The sequence below is a fragment of the Macaca mulatta genome, chromosome 8 (assembly GCF_049350105.2).
Source record: "Macaca mulatta isolate MMU2019108-1 chromosome 8, T2T-MMU8v2.0, whole genome shotgun sequence".
In the NCBI taxonomy this organism is placed as follows: domain Eukaryota; kingdom Metazoa; phylum Chordata; class Mammalia; order Primates; family Cercopithecidae; genus Macaca; species Macaca mulatta.
This window is the reverse complement of record NC_133413.1, coordinates 81,079,933-81,099,487: the sequence shown is the minus strand read 5'-3', so window position 1 is coordinate 81,099,487 and position 19,555 is coordinate 81,079,933.

Below are 19,555 nucleotides of genomic sequence, written 5' to 3'. Positions count from 1 at the left end.
GAAATTTTGATTTGGTGATTTTAGTGAAAACGTAGAATTGCTGAGCAGACTCAGATTTAGCTTCCAAGGACAGGACAATTATGAAGGCTTTGTTGCATTTTGTGCATAGTTTAGGGTGAACATCAGATCTTGAAGTTTCCAGAAGGATAAAGGTTGTGTTAAATGGTATATTTTCTTATCCATCTCTTTCTTTTCACTCCTTCTTATATAACTTGTTGGAAAAAAAAAAAAAAGAACCATTTCTTTCAGAAAAATCAATTTAAATGGACTCTCCCATCAGATGGAAAAACTGAGCGAAATTGAAAAATAGCTCAGCTCATTAGAATACTTCCTGGGGACTCTCTGGGGGAAAGGCAGGGAAGGAAAAAAATAGGGATTTACAATAAAATTAGGGGTGAAAACAAAAACAAAACCTCATTCCAAACTATTATGTAATGATGACCCAGGAATGATGGCAACGAGAGATACAGTCCAAAACTATACAGTAAGTGCCATAATCATTGGAAAAGGAGCTAAGGGAAACAAAAGAAAGAATCACTGCTGAGAATGGGACGGTTTTTGTGAATGTCTACACCAAGAATCTGTGAAGTTCTGTAATCCTATACTCTTCCCCAGTCCTCTGGAAGGTACCTTAGGGGTTAATGTGACTATGAAGCTATCTGAAGCACAAACCAAATTTTAGGCACCCAGCCCTGGAGCCGATAAAGGGGTTGTGGTAGTTTGACTTCAGTGCACTACAGCTTCTCCCAGTTCTCCGAGTGAGCCGTCCTCAAATTGAAGTGCCGCTTTAGGCATGAGGAGCAGAAATAGCAATGTGGAGGGGTGGAGACGGCTTGCTCTGAAGAGCTTTTTGTCTGGTGATTCTGTGACTAAAGATAATATTTGTTTATCTTGTATGTTTAACTTGTGTCTTGTAATCCAGAAAGCTGGAAAAAAAAAAGTAGAATTACAAGTAAGTTAGTGAACCAACCCATAGTATAGGGTATAATTTCTAGGCATGGGAAGGGCAGGAAGAACAAAATCAGCAGTTATGATAGAATGTATTTTTTCTGTGCTCTCTCCAACCCTTCCAGTAGGATAATTTTACAATTAAAGTGCTGATTGCGCAGCAGTGTTTGATGTCGAGTTATGCTCATGGAAGCGGCTTTCTTACTTCTTGCATAGTTAAATGATTTTTTAAAAGAAAATAAAACATCAGTCAATCAATCAAACACAAAAGTCTTCCAGTGGCACTCCAAGGCTGGGAAGCCCAAGGCTGCAGAACATGGAGAAGGATTTAAAACTTGAACATCCTCCCATCACCAAAACATGATTACAATACCTCAGTGAATATACTAGGTATTATAATGGGTGTGGAGAGGCCAGAGGAGTGGGGGGTCTTGGGAAAACACGTTTAGGCTTTTAAAGGATAAAAGGCCCGGAAAAATTCCAGGAAGGAGAAACTGTATGTTCTATCACAGCAGCGTATTTTTTCTCAGTGAGATCAGCGCCTCCTCTTTTTCTCGTTACAGGCTCGGCTCAATATTATTGAAGTAAAGCCAACAGCAAGTTAGCGAACCAGCAGGGGAGCAAATTGATTATACAGTTAACGGTGGAAAAACTGAAATTCTTTATTAAGGGAAAATGAAATACAGTTAATTTATGCTTCAACCGAGCCTTTCCCCACGTGGCATTTACTCTACTGGTTCTTTGACTTTGCTGTGAGGCTGTAACTTAGCCAAAAAATGACAGAAGCTTTACTGATTTAAAAATAAGGCAGGTTTTGAGCTTTTTTTTCCCCCCTTGCATGATGATTTTTCCAGCTACAATTACTGTAACTCACTCATTATAGAGGATAGCATGGCAGGCAAACAGGCAAGAAAAAAAGTGTGGTAAAACAGTTGGCAGAATGTAAATTGAAAGTCTTTGCCATCTAATTTTAAACAGTATTTATAGAGAGCACCCATTGAATACAGCATTCAATGTCTCACACAAAATCTCTTAAGTAGCAGGCACATTTGCTGAAGTTGTTAGCAAAACTAGTGGACCCTAATAAGTGAAAGAAATTAAAACAACTCTAAGTTCCAAATGTAAAGGACAGAATCAAGGTGAAGTCCATCAATTTCATGTAATTTTGAACTATAAAACCTAATGCTGGGGTGCCCCTTCAGAATTAAAAATAACACTAATGATTTACACACACAAAGGAAGCTTTCAAAGATCTGCATTCTAGATTTTCTCTTATTAATTCTTACAATAGCCCCAGGTTCAGAGAAATTGCTGTATTATTTTCTAACTTTTTATTTTGAGATAATTATAGATTTTCATACAGTTGTAAGAAATAATGCGGGGAGATCCCACATACCCTTTGCCCAGTTTCCCTCAATGACAACATCTTGCATAATTATAGTACAATATCACCACCAGAAAATTCACACTGATGCTGTCCAGCAATCTTATTCTGTTTTATGTGCACTCATTTACATATATATATGTGTGAAGGGGTGTGTGTATATACTCTATGCGATATTTTCACATGTGTGGTTTCATGTAACCACCACCAGTGAAGATATGTAATAGTTCCATCACAAAGATCCGTCGTCCTACCCTTTTATAGCCACAGCCACAGCTACCTCCTTCCTACCCCACTCCCTAACCTCTGGCAACCACTAATCTGTTTTCCATCTCTGTAATTTTGTCATTTCAAGAATGTTATATAAATGGAATCATACGATATATAGACTTTTGAGATATCCTTGAGATCTATTCAAGTTGTTGTGTACATCAATAATTTGACTCTATTAATGCTTAGTAATATTCCATGGTATGAATATACCACAATTTGTTTAGCTATTCACCCACTGGAGGACATTTGGATTATTTCCACTTTGGGACTATTACAAATAAAACTGCTGTAAACATTTGTGTACAAGTTTGTGTGTGAACATAAGTTTTATTTCTCTGGAATAAATGCCTAGAACAATTGCTCTGTGTGTGTGTGTGCACACATGTGTGTGTGCGTGCTTAGTCCTATACAATTTATCAAATGCTAAAATTCATGTGACCATGACCATAGTCAATATATATAGTATTATTCTTTTAGCAATAAAAATACAATATGATAGCCTGTAATTGCAGCACTTTGGGAGGCGGAGAAGGGAGGATCACTTGAGGCCAAGAGTTCATGATCAGCCCGGGCAATACCCCTAGATCTCATCTCTACCAAAAAAAGACTTTTTTAATTAGCCAGGCATGGTGGCACATGCTGGTAGTCCCACCTACTCAGGAGGCTAAGGTGGGAGGATCCCTTGAACCCAGAATTTCAAGGATACCGTAAACTATGGTCTGATCACGCCGGTGCACTCCAGCCTGAGCCACAGAGTGAGACTTTGTCTCTAAAAAAAATTTTATAGACAGGTAGAAGAATAGAGCAGAGCTACCGTGCAGCATGCTGAATTGGGGCAATTGCTCTGTTTCAATTCAATTATATTCAAAATATATACAAATATGCAGAAATCACTGCTGTCTAAATACAGTGATTCCTGTAAGTTACAGGCATAATAATAAATATATTATACCTAGTATTATTATTATTATTATTTTGTGACAGGGTCTCACTCTGTCACCCAGGTTAGAGTGCAATGTCATGATCAGACCATGGCTCACTGCAGCCTCAACCTTCTGGGCTGAAGGGATTCTCCCACCTCAGCCTCCTGAGTATCTAGGACCACAGGCATGCACCACCACACCTAGCTAATTTTTTAAAACTTTTTGTAGAAATGGAGTCTCACTTTATTGCTCAGGCTGGTCTCAAAGCCCTGGCCTCAAGCGATCCTATCACCTCAGCCTCCCAAAGTGCTGAGATTACAGGCATGAGCCACCATGCCCAGCTATGCCTATTATTTTAGTACATTTTTATGTCCTCAAGGAAACCTAAAAGTTTTACATTTACTATATTTTTGTTAGAAAAAGACTTTTTAAGCCTTTTTGTACAACGGACTGAGTATGGATGCTCACCTGTAAGTGTCTAATTCTGAGTCAATATCACTGCTTTTATTTGGAGGATTCTAAGATAATGAAATGTGAGACATTGGAATCCTATCTCTGATCAAGCTGTGGCTCAGAAGAGGTATAAGGAGAGCCATTCCTACCACAGGACAGTTAGAATCATTCTCCAGCAGAAGTGACCTGAGGAGTGGTTACTAAAGACTTCAAGACAAAGGAAAAAGCCTTGGTATGTCGGGACTGCAACATTCTATTGAAAGGTAAGACCCTTTGCATAAGCAAGTCAGAGGTCAGTAGCTGTTGGCGAAGCCTTATAGCTACACCTTGTCCATGTCGCCACTACTCCATTATGTCTCTGTGAGCTCCTTCGGGGCAGGGACTGTGTTTAACTTAGTTCTGACTCCCTGGCACTTAGCACAGTGTTTGGACATAGTAGCACTCCATATATAACTGGGCATAGCAAGAGACATACAAAATTAGGAATTTAAACCACAGATAAAAGGAAAAAAAGGCAGTATTTTATATTGAATTAGTCCCTGTCATCAGAGGATATCATAGGACGGGTTGGGGAGAGGCCCAGCATGTGGCAGGCCCTCTGACGGGGGCAGCCCTGAAAGGACAGCGACGGGATGAACAGAGTCCATGCAGGCTTGATCCAGAAGGCTCCACCTTGGTGCAGAGCAGCAGGAGCCTACTCTGCGGGGCTGAGATTGTAAACCGAACCAGGTGGGCATCTGGGTTGGAAGTCCTTCCTCAGCTCTGTTCCACCCTGGGAACGCCTCTGCTATTTTCTTACAGTACTGTGTTCACCTTATCTGCGTATTAGATCTTCCTTCTCTACTGGACAGTGCACTTCTTAAGGCAGAGCCACACGTTCTACTCAGAGCACGTAGAACTTGCTCAGTAAATTATTTGAGTGGTTGAATGAATGAGGTATTGCATCTCCGTTTGTGCTGTTTCCTCCCCCAGAGTGCCTTCCCCATCTTGTCCGACCGATCAGACCCAAACCGCTTAGAAGACTCAGCTCAAGGGTCACCTCTTCTCTGGTTTTCCCTGTTCCTCCTTCCCATTGGCAAAGTAACATGGCGCACTGCCCTTCTGGAATGCCACCGCTACACCTTGTCCATGTCGCCTCTACTCCATTATGTCTCTGTGAGCTCCTTCAGGGCAGGGACTGTGTTTAACTTAGTTTTGACTCCCTGGCACTTAGCCCAGTGTTTGGACATAGTAGCACTCCATGTATAACTGGGCATAGCAAGAGACATACAAAATTAGGAATTTAAACCACAGATAAAAGGGAAAAAGAGGCAGTATTTTATATTGAATTAGTCCCTGTCATCAGAGGATATTATAGGACAGCAATCCCTGTTAAACTTGGTTAATGAAGTAACTATTACTTTACCAATTTTCCCTAAGGATACCCTTAGAAAAAGAGTATAAGCCCTTAGAAAAGGACTTAGGCAGAAGCCCAAATTTCTGGATGGAAAGAGGACAATGCAGAAAACCACTGGAATGCAGGGCCTATAGAATGTCCTCTATTCAGATATCCTGAAACATCCCAATGACTACATTTCCACCCCCTCACCCTGCTGTTTGGTATCACATAAACTTGAGCCTTCAACTAAATTCTAAACCAGGAAAAAATAATCTAAAATTGGAAGAAACCTTTTGTCCTAGCTACTGGAAGCCAGTGTTATTTATTCCCAGATCAAGGTCCTTATTAAAATGCATGTATTTTTTAAAACAAATGTAACTTCAGTGGCAATGAGTCCTCAATATAAAACTCTCCAATCAGGCCAAGTCAATCTCTTTAAAATTTTCCCAACAGTCACAATTTATAAAACATGTAAGCCAAACCCAATAAATCAAGTAAATAGCATTGCATAATGGAGGCTTAAATATAGAACAAGACAAGCCAGAAAGGTTCAATTAAGTAAATGCTGTACATATGTCTAGCTTTGGTGAGGTCAGTATAATATATTGGATTATTTTAGTATAAAGCCAAATAAAATAAGATAATTTAATGATTAAATAAAAAAGAGGAAGAAACAAGAATAAAATGAATACTCTAGGAAAATATAATGGACCAAAAAGTCCTAGAACAAGCTAGAGTTTTGAATTACAATACACTCTTAATAGAAACCCTAGAGTTAGTAAATAGAAAAGTGGTGAAACTCTGATAACAACACAAAAATAGAGTGAAAATCTCTGAATAATTAGTGCATACTATTGTAATTGTGATTTTTAAATCCTAAATTGTTTTCAGATAATTAATATGTAACAAAAGCAAAATGTACATATATGATATAAAGTTGCCATGGTGATGCTAGGCTATTGAAGGACTATATAACTCTGACACAATGGGATGAAAATGAAAAATATATCTAATCATCCAGATGTTTTGTCTACACAGTTGCAAAATTATAATATTTCAAGCTATGTGGGTGATTTAATGAACTTACATTTTTCCTATGAATGTTTGATCCTGGCCAACAATTTTTTCTACCTCTTTGCAGTAGAAAGGGGATCCTATCAATTAGGAAAAACTTAATTCATGAAAAATATAACTGTTATATGTATGTACAATACAATATCCATGAGCACATGTCTATAATGATTATGCTGTCAAACTAATCATGATTAACTTTTTTCTTCTAATATTTTTTGCTGTACGTTCATTTATTTTGTTGTTCACCGATGCTTACAGGCAAAAAAAAAAAAAAAAAAAGAGACTGTGACTACTGTAAATCTTCAAATGCTTAGAAAACATATATAGGAGAAAAACTTTAAATGGAGAAATCTATCCGTGAATGTATTGTTTTATGCACTGGGAAACAGGAGCTATTATTTAATTTTACCAGAAAAACACTTTGGACAATTTGTATGTATCATTGTCTCTGAACATAAACTTGAAGATTATTTCTTCGGTCAAACCAGATTTTTTACCAGTTTCCAAACACACCTCTGTGCTTTCCTTGGCTCATATTAATTCACATATTCATTCAATACCTAGTTATTAAGTGCCTGGTAGGTGTCAGACATTCTGCCAGATGCAGGTAATACAAAGGTGAAGTAATACACACAGTTGGTGCCCCTGTGGAGCTTATGATCCACTGGGGCACACAGACTTCAATCAAGTGATCATACAAATGAATGGCATGAGAGCCTGTGTGAGAGGATTTGATCTCATCAGAGATGCCAGGCAAGGCTTCCCTGAGGAGGTGGCACTTGGGCTGGGGTCTGAAGGATAATTAGGAGTTACATAGGTGAAAAGGTGGTGCAAAGGTGTTCCAGCCAGAGGGAATAACATATGTAGAAATCATGTGACAGGAGAGAGGGTACCAGAAACTAAGATGGGCCTATGTGGCTAGACCAGAGAAAGGACAGGAACATATTCAGGTGAAGCTCCAGAGAGAAAGCACGGGAAAGAGCGTGCCCCTTGCAGGGTCTTGCAAATGAATGGAATTTCATCATATCCCAAGATATTTTTCCTAAAAGGCCCTTTGAAATCCTATATGGCCATTCTCAGATGCCACCTCCTCCAAAATGCATTTCCCAATCCCTTCAGCTAAATGTGTCGTTCCCCTCCTCTACGCTTCAGATAACTGTGGTCATACCTGTGTCGTCTCATTATCCCTTTCTGCATTGTATAATGGTTATGTGTGCTGCTTAGTGTCAGGGTTGTGAATTTATTCACCTTTGTATTCCACACATATGTAATAAGTGCTCAATCCAGTTTTGAATAGCTTCAATTTAATCAGCACTCTGGTTCAGCAATTTGAGCCACTGCTTTTTCATGATCAAAACTGCTGGTTAAAGCCTTTAGTAGTGCTATGGAGCGGATAAAGGATTTTGACAGGCAAAGATAAACTCTGAGATGTATGGCAAAATATTGTTACATCTAGGCAAACTGGAGGAGATATGACATACCTGGGTACATGGCTTACTGATACGGGAACACAAAACCATTGGTAGCTCAGTATTCAACTTCACAGTTGCATGAGAACTAATGGCCTTTACCATGTTGTGAAAGTTCCTAGGAATGCTCTGTGACCCTGAGATGTGGATGACCTCCAAGGAAGGGCAGGTGCTCACTTTATACCTGACCAACTTTCACACATGTAATAAACATTGGCTACATAATACTAAAAATTTGGAAAAAACTTAAAAATTTTAGTTGAACATTCTACCAAATAATTCTGGTTTTATCTAGAATTTTGGTAGTGGTTACAAATATTCAATGTCTGGGCATTAGGCTAAAACAGAAAATATGAACCATGGATATAAAATGCGTGCCTCTGAAGACTAGTACCTAGTTTTATTATTTGTTTTTTGTTTTGGTATCTAGTGTTTGAGGAAAGAATTACTTTTTTCCTTTAAAAATATGGCTTTATTAAACAATTGAATAAAACTGATATGAAGTCAATTCATTTTTACACATCATGGAAAGGAAAAACAATCATGGATAAAACTAATAATAAAATGTTTTCTATGTCAGACGTGGTGGCACGCACCTGTAGTCCTAGCTACTCAGGAGGCTGAGGCAGGAGGATTGCTTAAGCCAAGGAGTTAGAGGTCAGCCTGGGCAACACAGCAAGACCCTGTCTCTAAAAAAAGTTTTCTAAATTACAAGCAGCAAAATTATTAAACACAAAGTGAACATTCACAAAGATCAATGTAACAAGAGAAAATGAAAATAAAGAAAAGAGAGGAAAATTATATATATATATATGTGGCAAGTGTAAGTACTTTTTTATATATACACACACACACACACACATAAGTAGAAAAGGAGTAATTGCTGTTTATGTGTTAGGCTTGCTAGGTATTTTACATGTGTGAATTTATTCAGTTTTCACAGCACTTCTATGAGAACTGTACTATTATTATCCCCATTTTACAGAAAACTGGAACACAGAGAGATTAAATAGCTTGCACAAGGTCACACAGCTAAAAAGCAGTAGAGCTAGGACCTCAGTTGGGGCAGCGTGACTCTCCAGAGTGTGCATTCTTCATGAGAGCAGAAATTGATTTTTAGGGGGTAAAAAAAATCTTAGACATTACCAAGGTTTGTGGCCCTCCCAAGGGACAGATACATAAACAGTCACATAGTACACAAATAGTATTAAAATCTCATGGGGAAGGAGAGATTGGTTAAGAAAAATTTGTCTAAAATGTCTCCTTAGGGGTGTAGTGAAAATGAAAGCTGAGGGCAGTGATTACACCTGTAATTTTGGATTCATTATATAAATGAGACTCATTAGCATATGTGTTGTCATCAAAATCATGGGAGTGGATGAAATTGTGCTTTGAGAGGCTGAGGTGGGAGGATGGCTTGAGCCTAGGAGTTCAAGACCAGGCTGAGCAACACAGTAACACCCCCATTTTTACAAAAATTTTTAAAAAATTATCTGGGTATGGTGGCTGGTGGCACCTGCAAGTAGTTCTAGCTACTTGGAGGCTGAGGCAAGAGGATCACTTGAGCCCTGAAGGTCAAGGCTGCAAGAAGCTATGATTGCATCACTGACCTCCAGCCTAGGTAACAGAGCAAGACCCTGTTTCCAAAAAAAGAAAAAACAAAGAAAGACTGAAAATGAGATTGAGAAACACTGCTCTAAAGTTTGTGCTCATAACTCCTATTTAATAATGCCTCTTAAGCTTCATGTTATGTTTTTTCTTTTCTCAGAGAACAAATTGAAGGGGTGACGTTCACATTTCATTAATAACATGGATTCAGGAGCTCCGTAATGATGTAGATTCAGTCTGCTGAAATGTGTCAGTTCTGAAATAGCTAATTTAGCTATCTCCAAGTAATGGTATCATAGCAATTGTTATCTCCAAGTTATTGATTATTGAAGTTTCACTAAAACTTTATAGTGTACTTGTTTGTATGGTATTCTGCTACAAAACTGTATATTCCTATGACCGAGGACAGTCCTGAGGAAACTTACAGAGTGGGTACTGTTTATCCTGTCTGGCACTTTCCCTATCATTTTGGAACTCCTCCTTGACCTCTGAGTTCTCTCTTTTAATCTTCCCTGGTTATTCAGTCATTCATTAGACCCAGTAACATTTGTTGAGTACCCTGTGCAATTTCATTCACTCCCATGATTTTGGTGACAACACATATGCTAATGAGTCACATTTATATAATGAATCTGAAATCTTTCATCCTAGCAAAGATTTTTTTCCCTGAAGTTCCAGAGGACCAAACTGCCTAGTGGACATTTCATTGTCAAGTCCCCCAGACTACTTAAAACTTAACACATCCCACAGGGAATGACCTTTTTCTGCATGTGTGCTTCTCCTCCTGGTTCTTCCTTTAAGAACTGGCAACTTCATCCATCTCATCACCCAAGCCAGAAACCTGGAAGCGTTTGTCATCGGTCACATTCAACCAGTGACCAAGTCTTGACAATTGTACTTCCTTAACATTTCTCAGATCTTTACTCTCCTTTCTAGTCAAATATATTACTAAATTCACAGTCTTATCACTTCTGTGTAGAAAACCGTTCCCTGCTTTGAAACTCTTCAGTAGCTGCCGATTGCATGAAGAATGTAGACCCTCTATGATCTAACCTCACTGGGCATACCATTCCATCACCACTCACACCCTACATTTTTGAGGCTTGTAACTCATTTTTAATAAGGTTACTTTGAAAATGTCTGAATCACAGGCCCTAAATTGGCATGTGGGAATCCACCAAAGCTACCTTTGACATATAGAATGGAAAACATGTCCTGTATTTGTTGCCTGAATGTGAATTCCTACCTAAAGTGGACTCCTCTTTTTTTTTTAAGTGTACTTCTCTTAAAAGCAAGCACATCAAACAAAATATATTGCTATCACCCCTACAGTGCCTTGTGTACTATACATGCTCAATAAATATATTTTGACAAAAATCACTATTGACTATTATTCTACAGACTTGCATGTTCTTTCTCTTGGAAATAGAATTATGTTATGAGACCACAGTATTTCTTATTCATATAATTTGATGGGAGGAAAGACAAAATAAACTATTAATTCAATTTACTGACTTACTTATTGAGGAAATTGAGATATTACTAAGTAAAATATAAATATCCAGTCCAGCTTTTTCAAAAGACAGATATGTAAAAATATAGTTATTGCTAAAACTGGTTTGTGATATGCGTTCACAGTTTATTTAATGTTATTATAGCCTGTAATCAATATATAAACAATAGAATTCCTAAGTAACACATAAATCTCTGAAAGAAATAGATTAAAATCAGCTGTTTTTTGTTAAAATGTTGGGGCTTTAACCAAAACATAGACTTTTAACTTCACTAAATCTAAACTCATTTTAGGAAATATGCAAATCCATATAAGTATGAAATTACCATTAAACAGAATTTTTATTGTAATTTTATTTCCTGAGAATTCAGCATTTATTTTGTTTTTGTGAGTGAACCCTAGGATTTTACTTTATTTTATTTATTTATTTTTTGAGACAAGGTGTTACTCTACTGCCCAGGCTAGAATGCAGTGGTGCAATCCTAGCTCACTGAAGCCTCCATCTCCTGGGTTCAAGCAATCCTCCTGCCTGGGCCTTTCGAGTAGCTGGGACTACAGGGCGCGTGCCCCTAGGCCTGCCTAATTTGTTTTTATTTTTGTAGAGACAGAGTTTTGCTTTGTTGCCCAGGCTGATCTCAAACTCCTCACCTCAAGCAATCCTCTCACCTTGGCCTCCCAAAATTCTGGGATTACAGGCGTGAGCTACTGTGCCCAGCCAAAACCCAGAATTTTCTGAGTTCAATTTTGCTTGGCCAACTGCCAGTCTGAAATGAAAACCCTCTTATCTAAAATCTTTGTAAAGCAGATACATCATAGAAATATTTCATTTGTAAATCAAACCCACAGATCCACAGAACTGTTTCATTTCAAAACTCTCTACTTCAGCCTCACTGTCAGGGAAATGGTTAACAGATTCAAAACTAGTAATGAAGATGGACTTGCAGTATCTTTTCAATGATCAGTATTAGCAAGTAGTGTAAATACCTATCTAGGACTCATCCATATACTCATCTGTACCTATGGTTATCAATCACTGGTTTATTCTTATGTCCTCCCTAATTTTGTGTGCTTAAGAGCACACTCTGATTTTACCATTTACTATTCCATTTAAATAAACCTTGATTCCTAGTCTGGTGCTAAATACAGAGTGCTCAAAAACAGGTCTTTCTATTATTATTATTTTTTTTTTTTGAGACGGAGTCTCGCTCTGCCGCCCAGGCTGGAGTGCAGTGGCCCCATCTCAGCTCACTGCAAGCTCCGCCTCCCGGGTTTACGCCATTCTCCTGCCTCAGCCTCCCGAGTAGCTGGGACTACAGGCGCCTGCCACCTCACCCGGCTAGTTTTTTTGTATTTTTTAGTAGAGACGGGGTTTCACCGTGTTAGCCAGGATGGTCTCAATCTCCTGACCTCGTGATCCTCCCGTCTCGGCCTCCCAAAGTGCTGGGATTACAGGCTTGAGCCACCGCGCCCGACCAAAAACGTATCTTTCAAGTGTATGAATCCATTTGAAAATACGCCTATATCTTTTAAATCAGAACTATATCAATAAAAATATTTTAGTAAATTGTCAAATTAGGTTGGTCACTGCCATATCTTTCAACACTATGTAAACAGTAATTGAAACTAATAGACTATTTGAAACATATTTTAATTAAAATTCATATACAAACCCATGTATAAAGTATATGTTAAGCTATGTATTTTACACAGATTTCTGGTATTAAAATTATCTAAGCATATTCAAGATTTGAAATGCACATAGCCCGAAGAACCAATACTTCATTCATCATGAAAGACTAATTTGTTTTATGAGAGTGTGGAATAAGCATTCACCACATGAAAACGTTTTAGTACAACCACCTTTCACAAATAGTATATTTCTGGTTTCTTGCTCTACAGTGGAAGAGCTACAAAAAGCAAAAGCAAACACCTTTGTGGTAATCAATAAGTAGCATTAGTGCTACATATATTATGCTTCCAATTGAGTTGGTTCTATTTTTGTTTTATGTTTCAATGTACAGCATTATCCTTTGGCAATGTCAAGAGAATGAAAAATGTGCTGTTTATAAAATGAAGTATTGAGTTTATTTTAGATATCACAGCTTACAAAAACACTCTCAAAATGCAAACACATACCCTTCAAGTTCAATAGAATAATGTATATTGGAAAGGGATAGAAATAAATTATTTATTATACATACTAAAATATTTATTTAATTTAAAAAATATGCACGTAATTCCACAAGCCAGCAAAATTGAACTATCGTTTTTGAGATTCTCAGCCAGTCTTTACTTATCTGCATACATAATTTTTACATATTGTAATGGAATAAAATTGCACTTTCATAAGATAGAGTTTAGTGTTTTAATGTCATTTGCCACAATTTGCCTTATTATTGACATAAAACTCCAACATACAGCTTGTTTGAGCATTTATCAGTGGAGATCTTCATTTCTGGCCAGATTTCATAAATCCATTTATTAATCAGAAATAAGCTGATAGATAAGATAGAAAAAAACCCATTATTTATTAAATTCAACATACCTTTTATACTTCATTTCCTGGATTCTTGAATCTTTAATCCAATTAGCGTTAGGCTGTGGAGTATGAAAAATAATCGGCAAAATCATCAGGTGAGAGTTCCTTCTGATGACCTGTGTGTCTTCCTTCTCACTCCAACACTATTACTTTACCTTCCAGTTAAGAAACAACACAACTATTTTTTTTTAACTGAATGAAAGGGTTCATTTTTGTTTCCTTACAGATTATTAAACATAATACTGAACTAACCTATCATGACAGCCAATGAGGCAGTGGTTGGGCCAAAGAAAGGGGATAGTGGGGAGGAAACTGAGTGAGGAACTGCCACAGGCAGAAGAAAACATTTAGAGATGGCTGTGTCGGCTATCTCCATCAAGGTGGCGGTTTCAAGGATATATACATATGTCAAAACTTACCCACTGTAATTAAGTGCTGTTTATTGTGTGCCAATTATCCCTTAATAAAGCTATAAAAAATGTAGTGCTATTGTAAAAGTAAAGATAATTATTAAAGTAAAAGTAATTATCAAATGTCTGTGATATTATACCATTTTCCTTAAAGGGGCAAGAGATTTTGCCTTTTTATCTCATTTTATCTGTAAGATAAATTCAAAATTTTGGGAATGCTTACTTCAGGCAAGCTTAATTTTCCATATATTGTTTAGCTTGCTTTCCATTGCAATTCATAGTTGCACTTCACCATAAAAAATGCAGGTTGGGCGCAGCGGCTCATGCCTGTAATCCTAGCACTTTGGGAAGCCGAGATGGGAGGATCACTCGAGCCCAAGAGTTCAAGATCAGCCTGAGCAACAAAGTGAGACCCTATCTCTACAAGAAATAAGAAAATTAGCCAGGCGTGGTGGCACACGCCTGTAATCCCTGCTACTCGGAAGGTTGAGACAAGAGGATCGCTTCAGCCCAGCCATGATCATACCATGGCACTCCAGCCTGGGCTGACAGAGGGCAGCCCTGTCTCAAAAAAACAAAGCAAAACAAAAACCTCACACACAAAAAACGAAAGCAAAGGGCCTTTAACTAAAACTAAAAATAAAACATGTATTAAAGCCCTACATTCTTTTTGAGTGTACAAATCATTTTTGCTGATATCTTTATGATTTTAGTCTTTAATCCTGTTCTTGAAATTGATGATTGAGATTTAAAACCTCATACGTATTACTTTTGTACTCTCCATTGATGGTTAATTATGATTGTTCCATATTTCCCCTTATTCTTTCCCCGTATAAGAAGACAGTGAGATGCCAAACAATATGTTTAAGGATGACTTTACAACCATCACAACTCTGGGAGAAAATGTCCCACATGTGTACAAAGTGACTTTAATCTAGAAAGAAACATAAATTTACAAATAAAGTAGCAAGCAAGAAAGAATGAAAAGGAGGAACGAAGGGAAGTAGAAAGAAAAATGCATACATTAAGGGTAATTACAACCCAGTTATAGCGCTCCTGTTTTATTGTAAAGGCATATCCAAGTAGCTCCACTTAATTGAAAAGCTTGTCACCTCTGGAACAACCTTGTGGATGCTTTCAGCCTCCACAACTCTGGGCAGAGAAATCGCCTTCATTTAGCAGGAGCACCCTTGAAGGCTGGTGCTCACCCTCATGCCCCAGCACCCATACACATATTTTTATCAGGCTTCAAACATAAATAAAAGAATGGGGCCTATTATAGTATTGCCATAAAACATCTCAAAATTACGCATTTATAATTCCTGAAGGTATGCTGATGTGCACTGAACTTAGCTTGATCCAGACAAGTATGTTTTGGCATGAGGCAGAATAATTAAAAATTGGAATTTTGAAATTTGTGAAGGTTTTGAAATGCAGAGACTCCGAAATAGTTAAATATTGACCTCAGCCACAATACACCTTCCTTCTTCTTATATGAGACTGAAAATCAGAAAAAAACTTATATAGTAGTTTCCCACAGTAAGTAGCTGAGATGAAGTGATAGCTTTTGTTCTAAACTTTATTTTTTTTTTAGCAAATTAGCTCGGCATGGGCACACGTTAGATTGCCACACAGAGGGCATATTGCTTGCTGAGCAATTTGCCCTACAGAATATTGCTATGCTGCCTTGCTTTGGGCACACTGCTAAGCTAAATTCCTGTCTCCTGTCATCACTGACAGTAGAACAGCTGGAAACTAAAGATTGCAAGAAACATTCTAATTTTTTCCTTAAACAATTTTCTTAGATAACAGCAAGTTATTTTTATTTTTATTTTTAGAGATGGTCTCACTGTGCCACCCAGGCTGAGTGCAGTGGCGCAATCCCAGCTCACTGCAGCCTTGACCTCCTGGGCTCCAGCAATCCTCCTGCCTCAGCCTCCTGAGTAGCTGGGACAACAGGCATGTACAACCATGGCTGACTAATGTTTATTTTTATATTTTTAGAGACAGACAGGTCTTGCCCAGGATGACGTGAAGTGGCACAATTATAGCTCATGGCAGCCTCAACCTCCCAGGCTCAAGGGATCGATCCTCCCACCTCAGCCTCTGGAGTAGCTGAAATTATAGGTGCACATCATCATGCCCTGCTAATTTTTGTAATTTTTTTTTTTTTTTTTGTAGAGACAGGGTCTCCCTGTTTCCCAGGTTGGTGTCAAACTCCTGAACTCAAGCAGTTCTCCTGCCTCAACTTCTCAAAGCACTGAGATTATAGGTGCGAACCACCATGCCTGACCAGCAAAAGTATTCTGAGAACACCTTTGAGGGGAAATATAGTATATTCTTATCAATTCTGCCATGAGAACTATGTTAATTTTGTCAATATTTTTTCCTTATTTGTATGTCATTGTAATCAGAGATTCAAGTATATTTTATTCAAAATTTAAAAAATTTTAAACTTTCCTTTTCCACTTAAAAAAACCTCAGTAAGGACAGGTTTATGTGAACTGATTTTTGTGGCATATAATTGTGACATTTATCCATACCCAACTAAAATACTGAATTTATGAAGCTGGAAAAGCCACAGCATCCCAGTTATATACCCTGCCTGTTTTGACTTCCTAGAAAGTGAATGTAAACCACTGGCTTGCTATCACATTGAAGGAGTGTCACACGGCTTATGTCATAAATTTGGGGACCACAGAGCTCCTCTCCTGGCATCTTCCTCCTACTGCCAACTTTCAGCATAAATAGTTTGCTCCAGTAAGTTGAGAGAAATTGAACAGGGGCAGAAGCTGGGAGGAGGAGTACCACTTGTACAAATTGTGGGAAATCACTACTCAACTTTTTATAACATCAAGACACTTTGTAAGGGCTTTTAGAACATTCAAGCAGCAGGTTATCGAGCTATTTGCTTGGGGTATTTTTTTTGGTACTAAAATATTTAAATGATATAACACTATTTTGCTGACCAATAAAAGCATTCATACTAAAAGATAATCTGAGCAACTAACTGCTTTTAAATAGAGATGTAAGATTAGTAAATGAAAAGGTGTTATACCTTATATATCTGATTTTAGTAAATCATTCATGTGAACACATCCCTGCTTATGCTCAGATATAATTATCTACCTGATAATATCTTACTCTTCCTTTTTAAAGTAAAACTTATATATTTAGAGATTCATAGTTAATTTTCATTTTATTTCTCATTTTACTACTTTCTCTGTTTTAATGAAATGCTCTTCATTTTTCCTCCTGAAAACCGAATTAAGGTATTTATTACTAACTTCAAGACCACTTTAAAAATATTAATTTAATTGACAATTACGATTTGGCACAATGTTAGAATATAATACATACTGAATATAATTTAGGCTTTCTTGGCTTAAAAACAAAACCAGGCCAGATACACTAGTATTACTGTGCTCACACCTGGAACCCCAGCACCTCAGGAGGCTACGGTGGGAGGATCGCTTGAGCCCAGGAATTCAAGACCAGACTGTGCAACATAGGGATAAATTTAAAAATTTAAAAATTAGTGGAGTGTGGTGGCACACGCCTGTAATACCAGCTATTTGGGAAGCTGAGGCAGGAGGATCCTTTGAGCCCGGGAGGTTGAGGCTACAGTGATCTATGATGGTGACACTGCACTCCAGCCTCAGCAAGACCCTGTCTCTAAAAAAACAAAACCAAAAACCAATTCAGAATTTTGTAGTGTCTCAGCCTCACTACCGTATTCATTCATTCACTCATTGATTCATTTCAGCTCTATTTTTTGAGTTTACTACATGCCGGGCACAGAACAAGGTACAAGGAATTTTAAAACAAAAAGATGTGTAAGACATGGACCTTGCCCTCCAGGAACTTGGATCAAATAATGTTGAATGGGTAGATCAAAGAACCACTCACTGAAGCTTCTAGTTGACAGCATGCCAGATATCAAAGAGTTCACAGTGCCTGCCTTTAACTTAAAGCATGACAGGTTTTCTGCTGGTCTTTTAGTCAGTTCTTAGTTTATATACCAGTGCCCATAATTACATCAATTTGAATGGATTTCTTCAGTACAATTTCATGTAACTATATGAATGATTTATAAAACTCAAATATATAAAGTGTAATACCTTATCATCTATTAATCACACTGACCTGTTGAAAGGCAGTTATTTTGTTTCTTAGATTAGTTTTCTTTTAGTATGAATGTTTTTATTGGTTACAAAAATAGTGTCATATCATATACACATTTTGCTTGCTCTGAAACATGTTCAGTATCTTTAAGAGTGCATCAGATTAGATTATCAGTTGTAAGGGATAGATTCACTAGTTTACTTCTCAAGCCTGCTACTTCCCAGTAGAAAGTACTAGGTCATCTCTCTTTTGGCCCAGAGGCGTAAGTTACCCCACTGTGAAGAGAAGAGTTCTGCTGTGTACTCAGCATCTAATTTTTATTCTCTGCTCAGATTTATTTCATGAATAATATACCTGAAAGAGCTAAGGGAAATGAAGACAGTGATCCAGATAATTTTGGAAAATCCAGCTTCATTCACATTCCCTCCTCTGATTGTGCCTTGGGCCTGTTGCTTGGAAGAGCAGATGAGTTGTGGACCCAGACTCAGGCTAGAGAGCAGGCAGTCCCAGGGCCATAGTGGCACACAAAGCCCCTAGCACCAAAGGCATCACCAGGCATGGGCAGTGCAGCCAATGGGGAGAGTATGGGGTTTACATAATCTTTTCTACTTCCCACATCTTCTCCCTTGTGTCCTATCTGAATTAAAGACACCACCCAGGTGCTAAAAACTAGACTCAGTGTGCAAGCAAAGAAGACAGTATCAGGATTGATGTTGAAATTTAGTCTGAATAAGGAAAGTGAGGATTTGATTTGGGTGAAGCACAGTGAAAAAGTAATAGAAGCAATTGATCATGGATCCAATGGGTGGAATAATCGTTGCCTTTGAGGCAGTAAAAGAAATGGGGTGAAAGAGGGTAAGAAGGTAGAGGAATGGGGCAGGGAACAGGATGTGAAGGATTCAGGGAGGGAAGTTAGTTTAAGCTTCAAATTCTAGTGTGGCCACCGGAGGGAGGGGCTGCGTGGGGTGACAGGTGGTCTTTAAAGGAGAACACAACTAAATTCAGAGAAATCACCACTAAAGAACTCATCCATGAAACCGAAAACCACCTGTACCCCAAAAACCATTGAAACTTTTTAAAAATGCAGCAGATTAAAAAAAATAAATAAAGGGGAGCACTGCAGGTACTGAGGGCCCAGAATAAGTGATTCTTAGAGAGATGGTTGGAATGGAGATGGAAATAACAAGACCTCATGCTTAGTGCAAGGATGCCTTCCAGAAACAGGAGTACTAACTGAATTCCAGCTTTGGGAGGATATTCAGTATAGCCTGGTATCTAGAAGATGCATTTCTGTCATCACTTATCACCTACCCTCCACACATGTTAACGTACAAGTAGGAGTTTATTGGCTGAGATCTCTGTTTATGTATGCCCTTTAGAACTGTCCTAGTAGAGCGAGTGGCGCTCACTTCAGCAGCCTGGACATTTGAACACTCCACCCGTTTGAGAGGTGGGGAG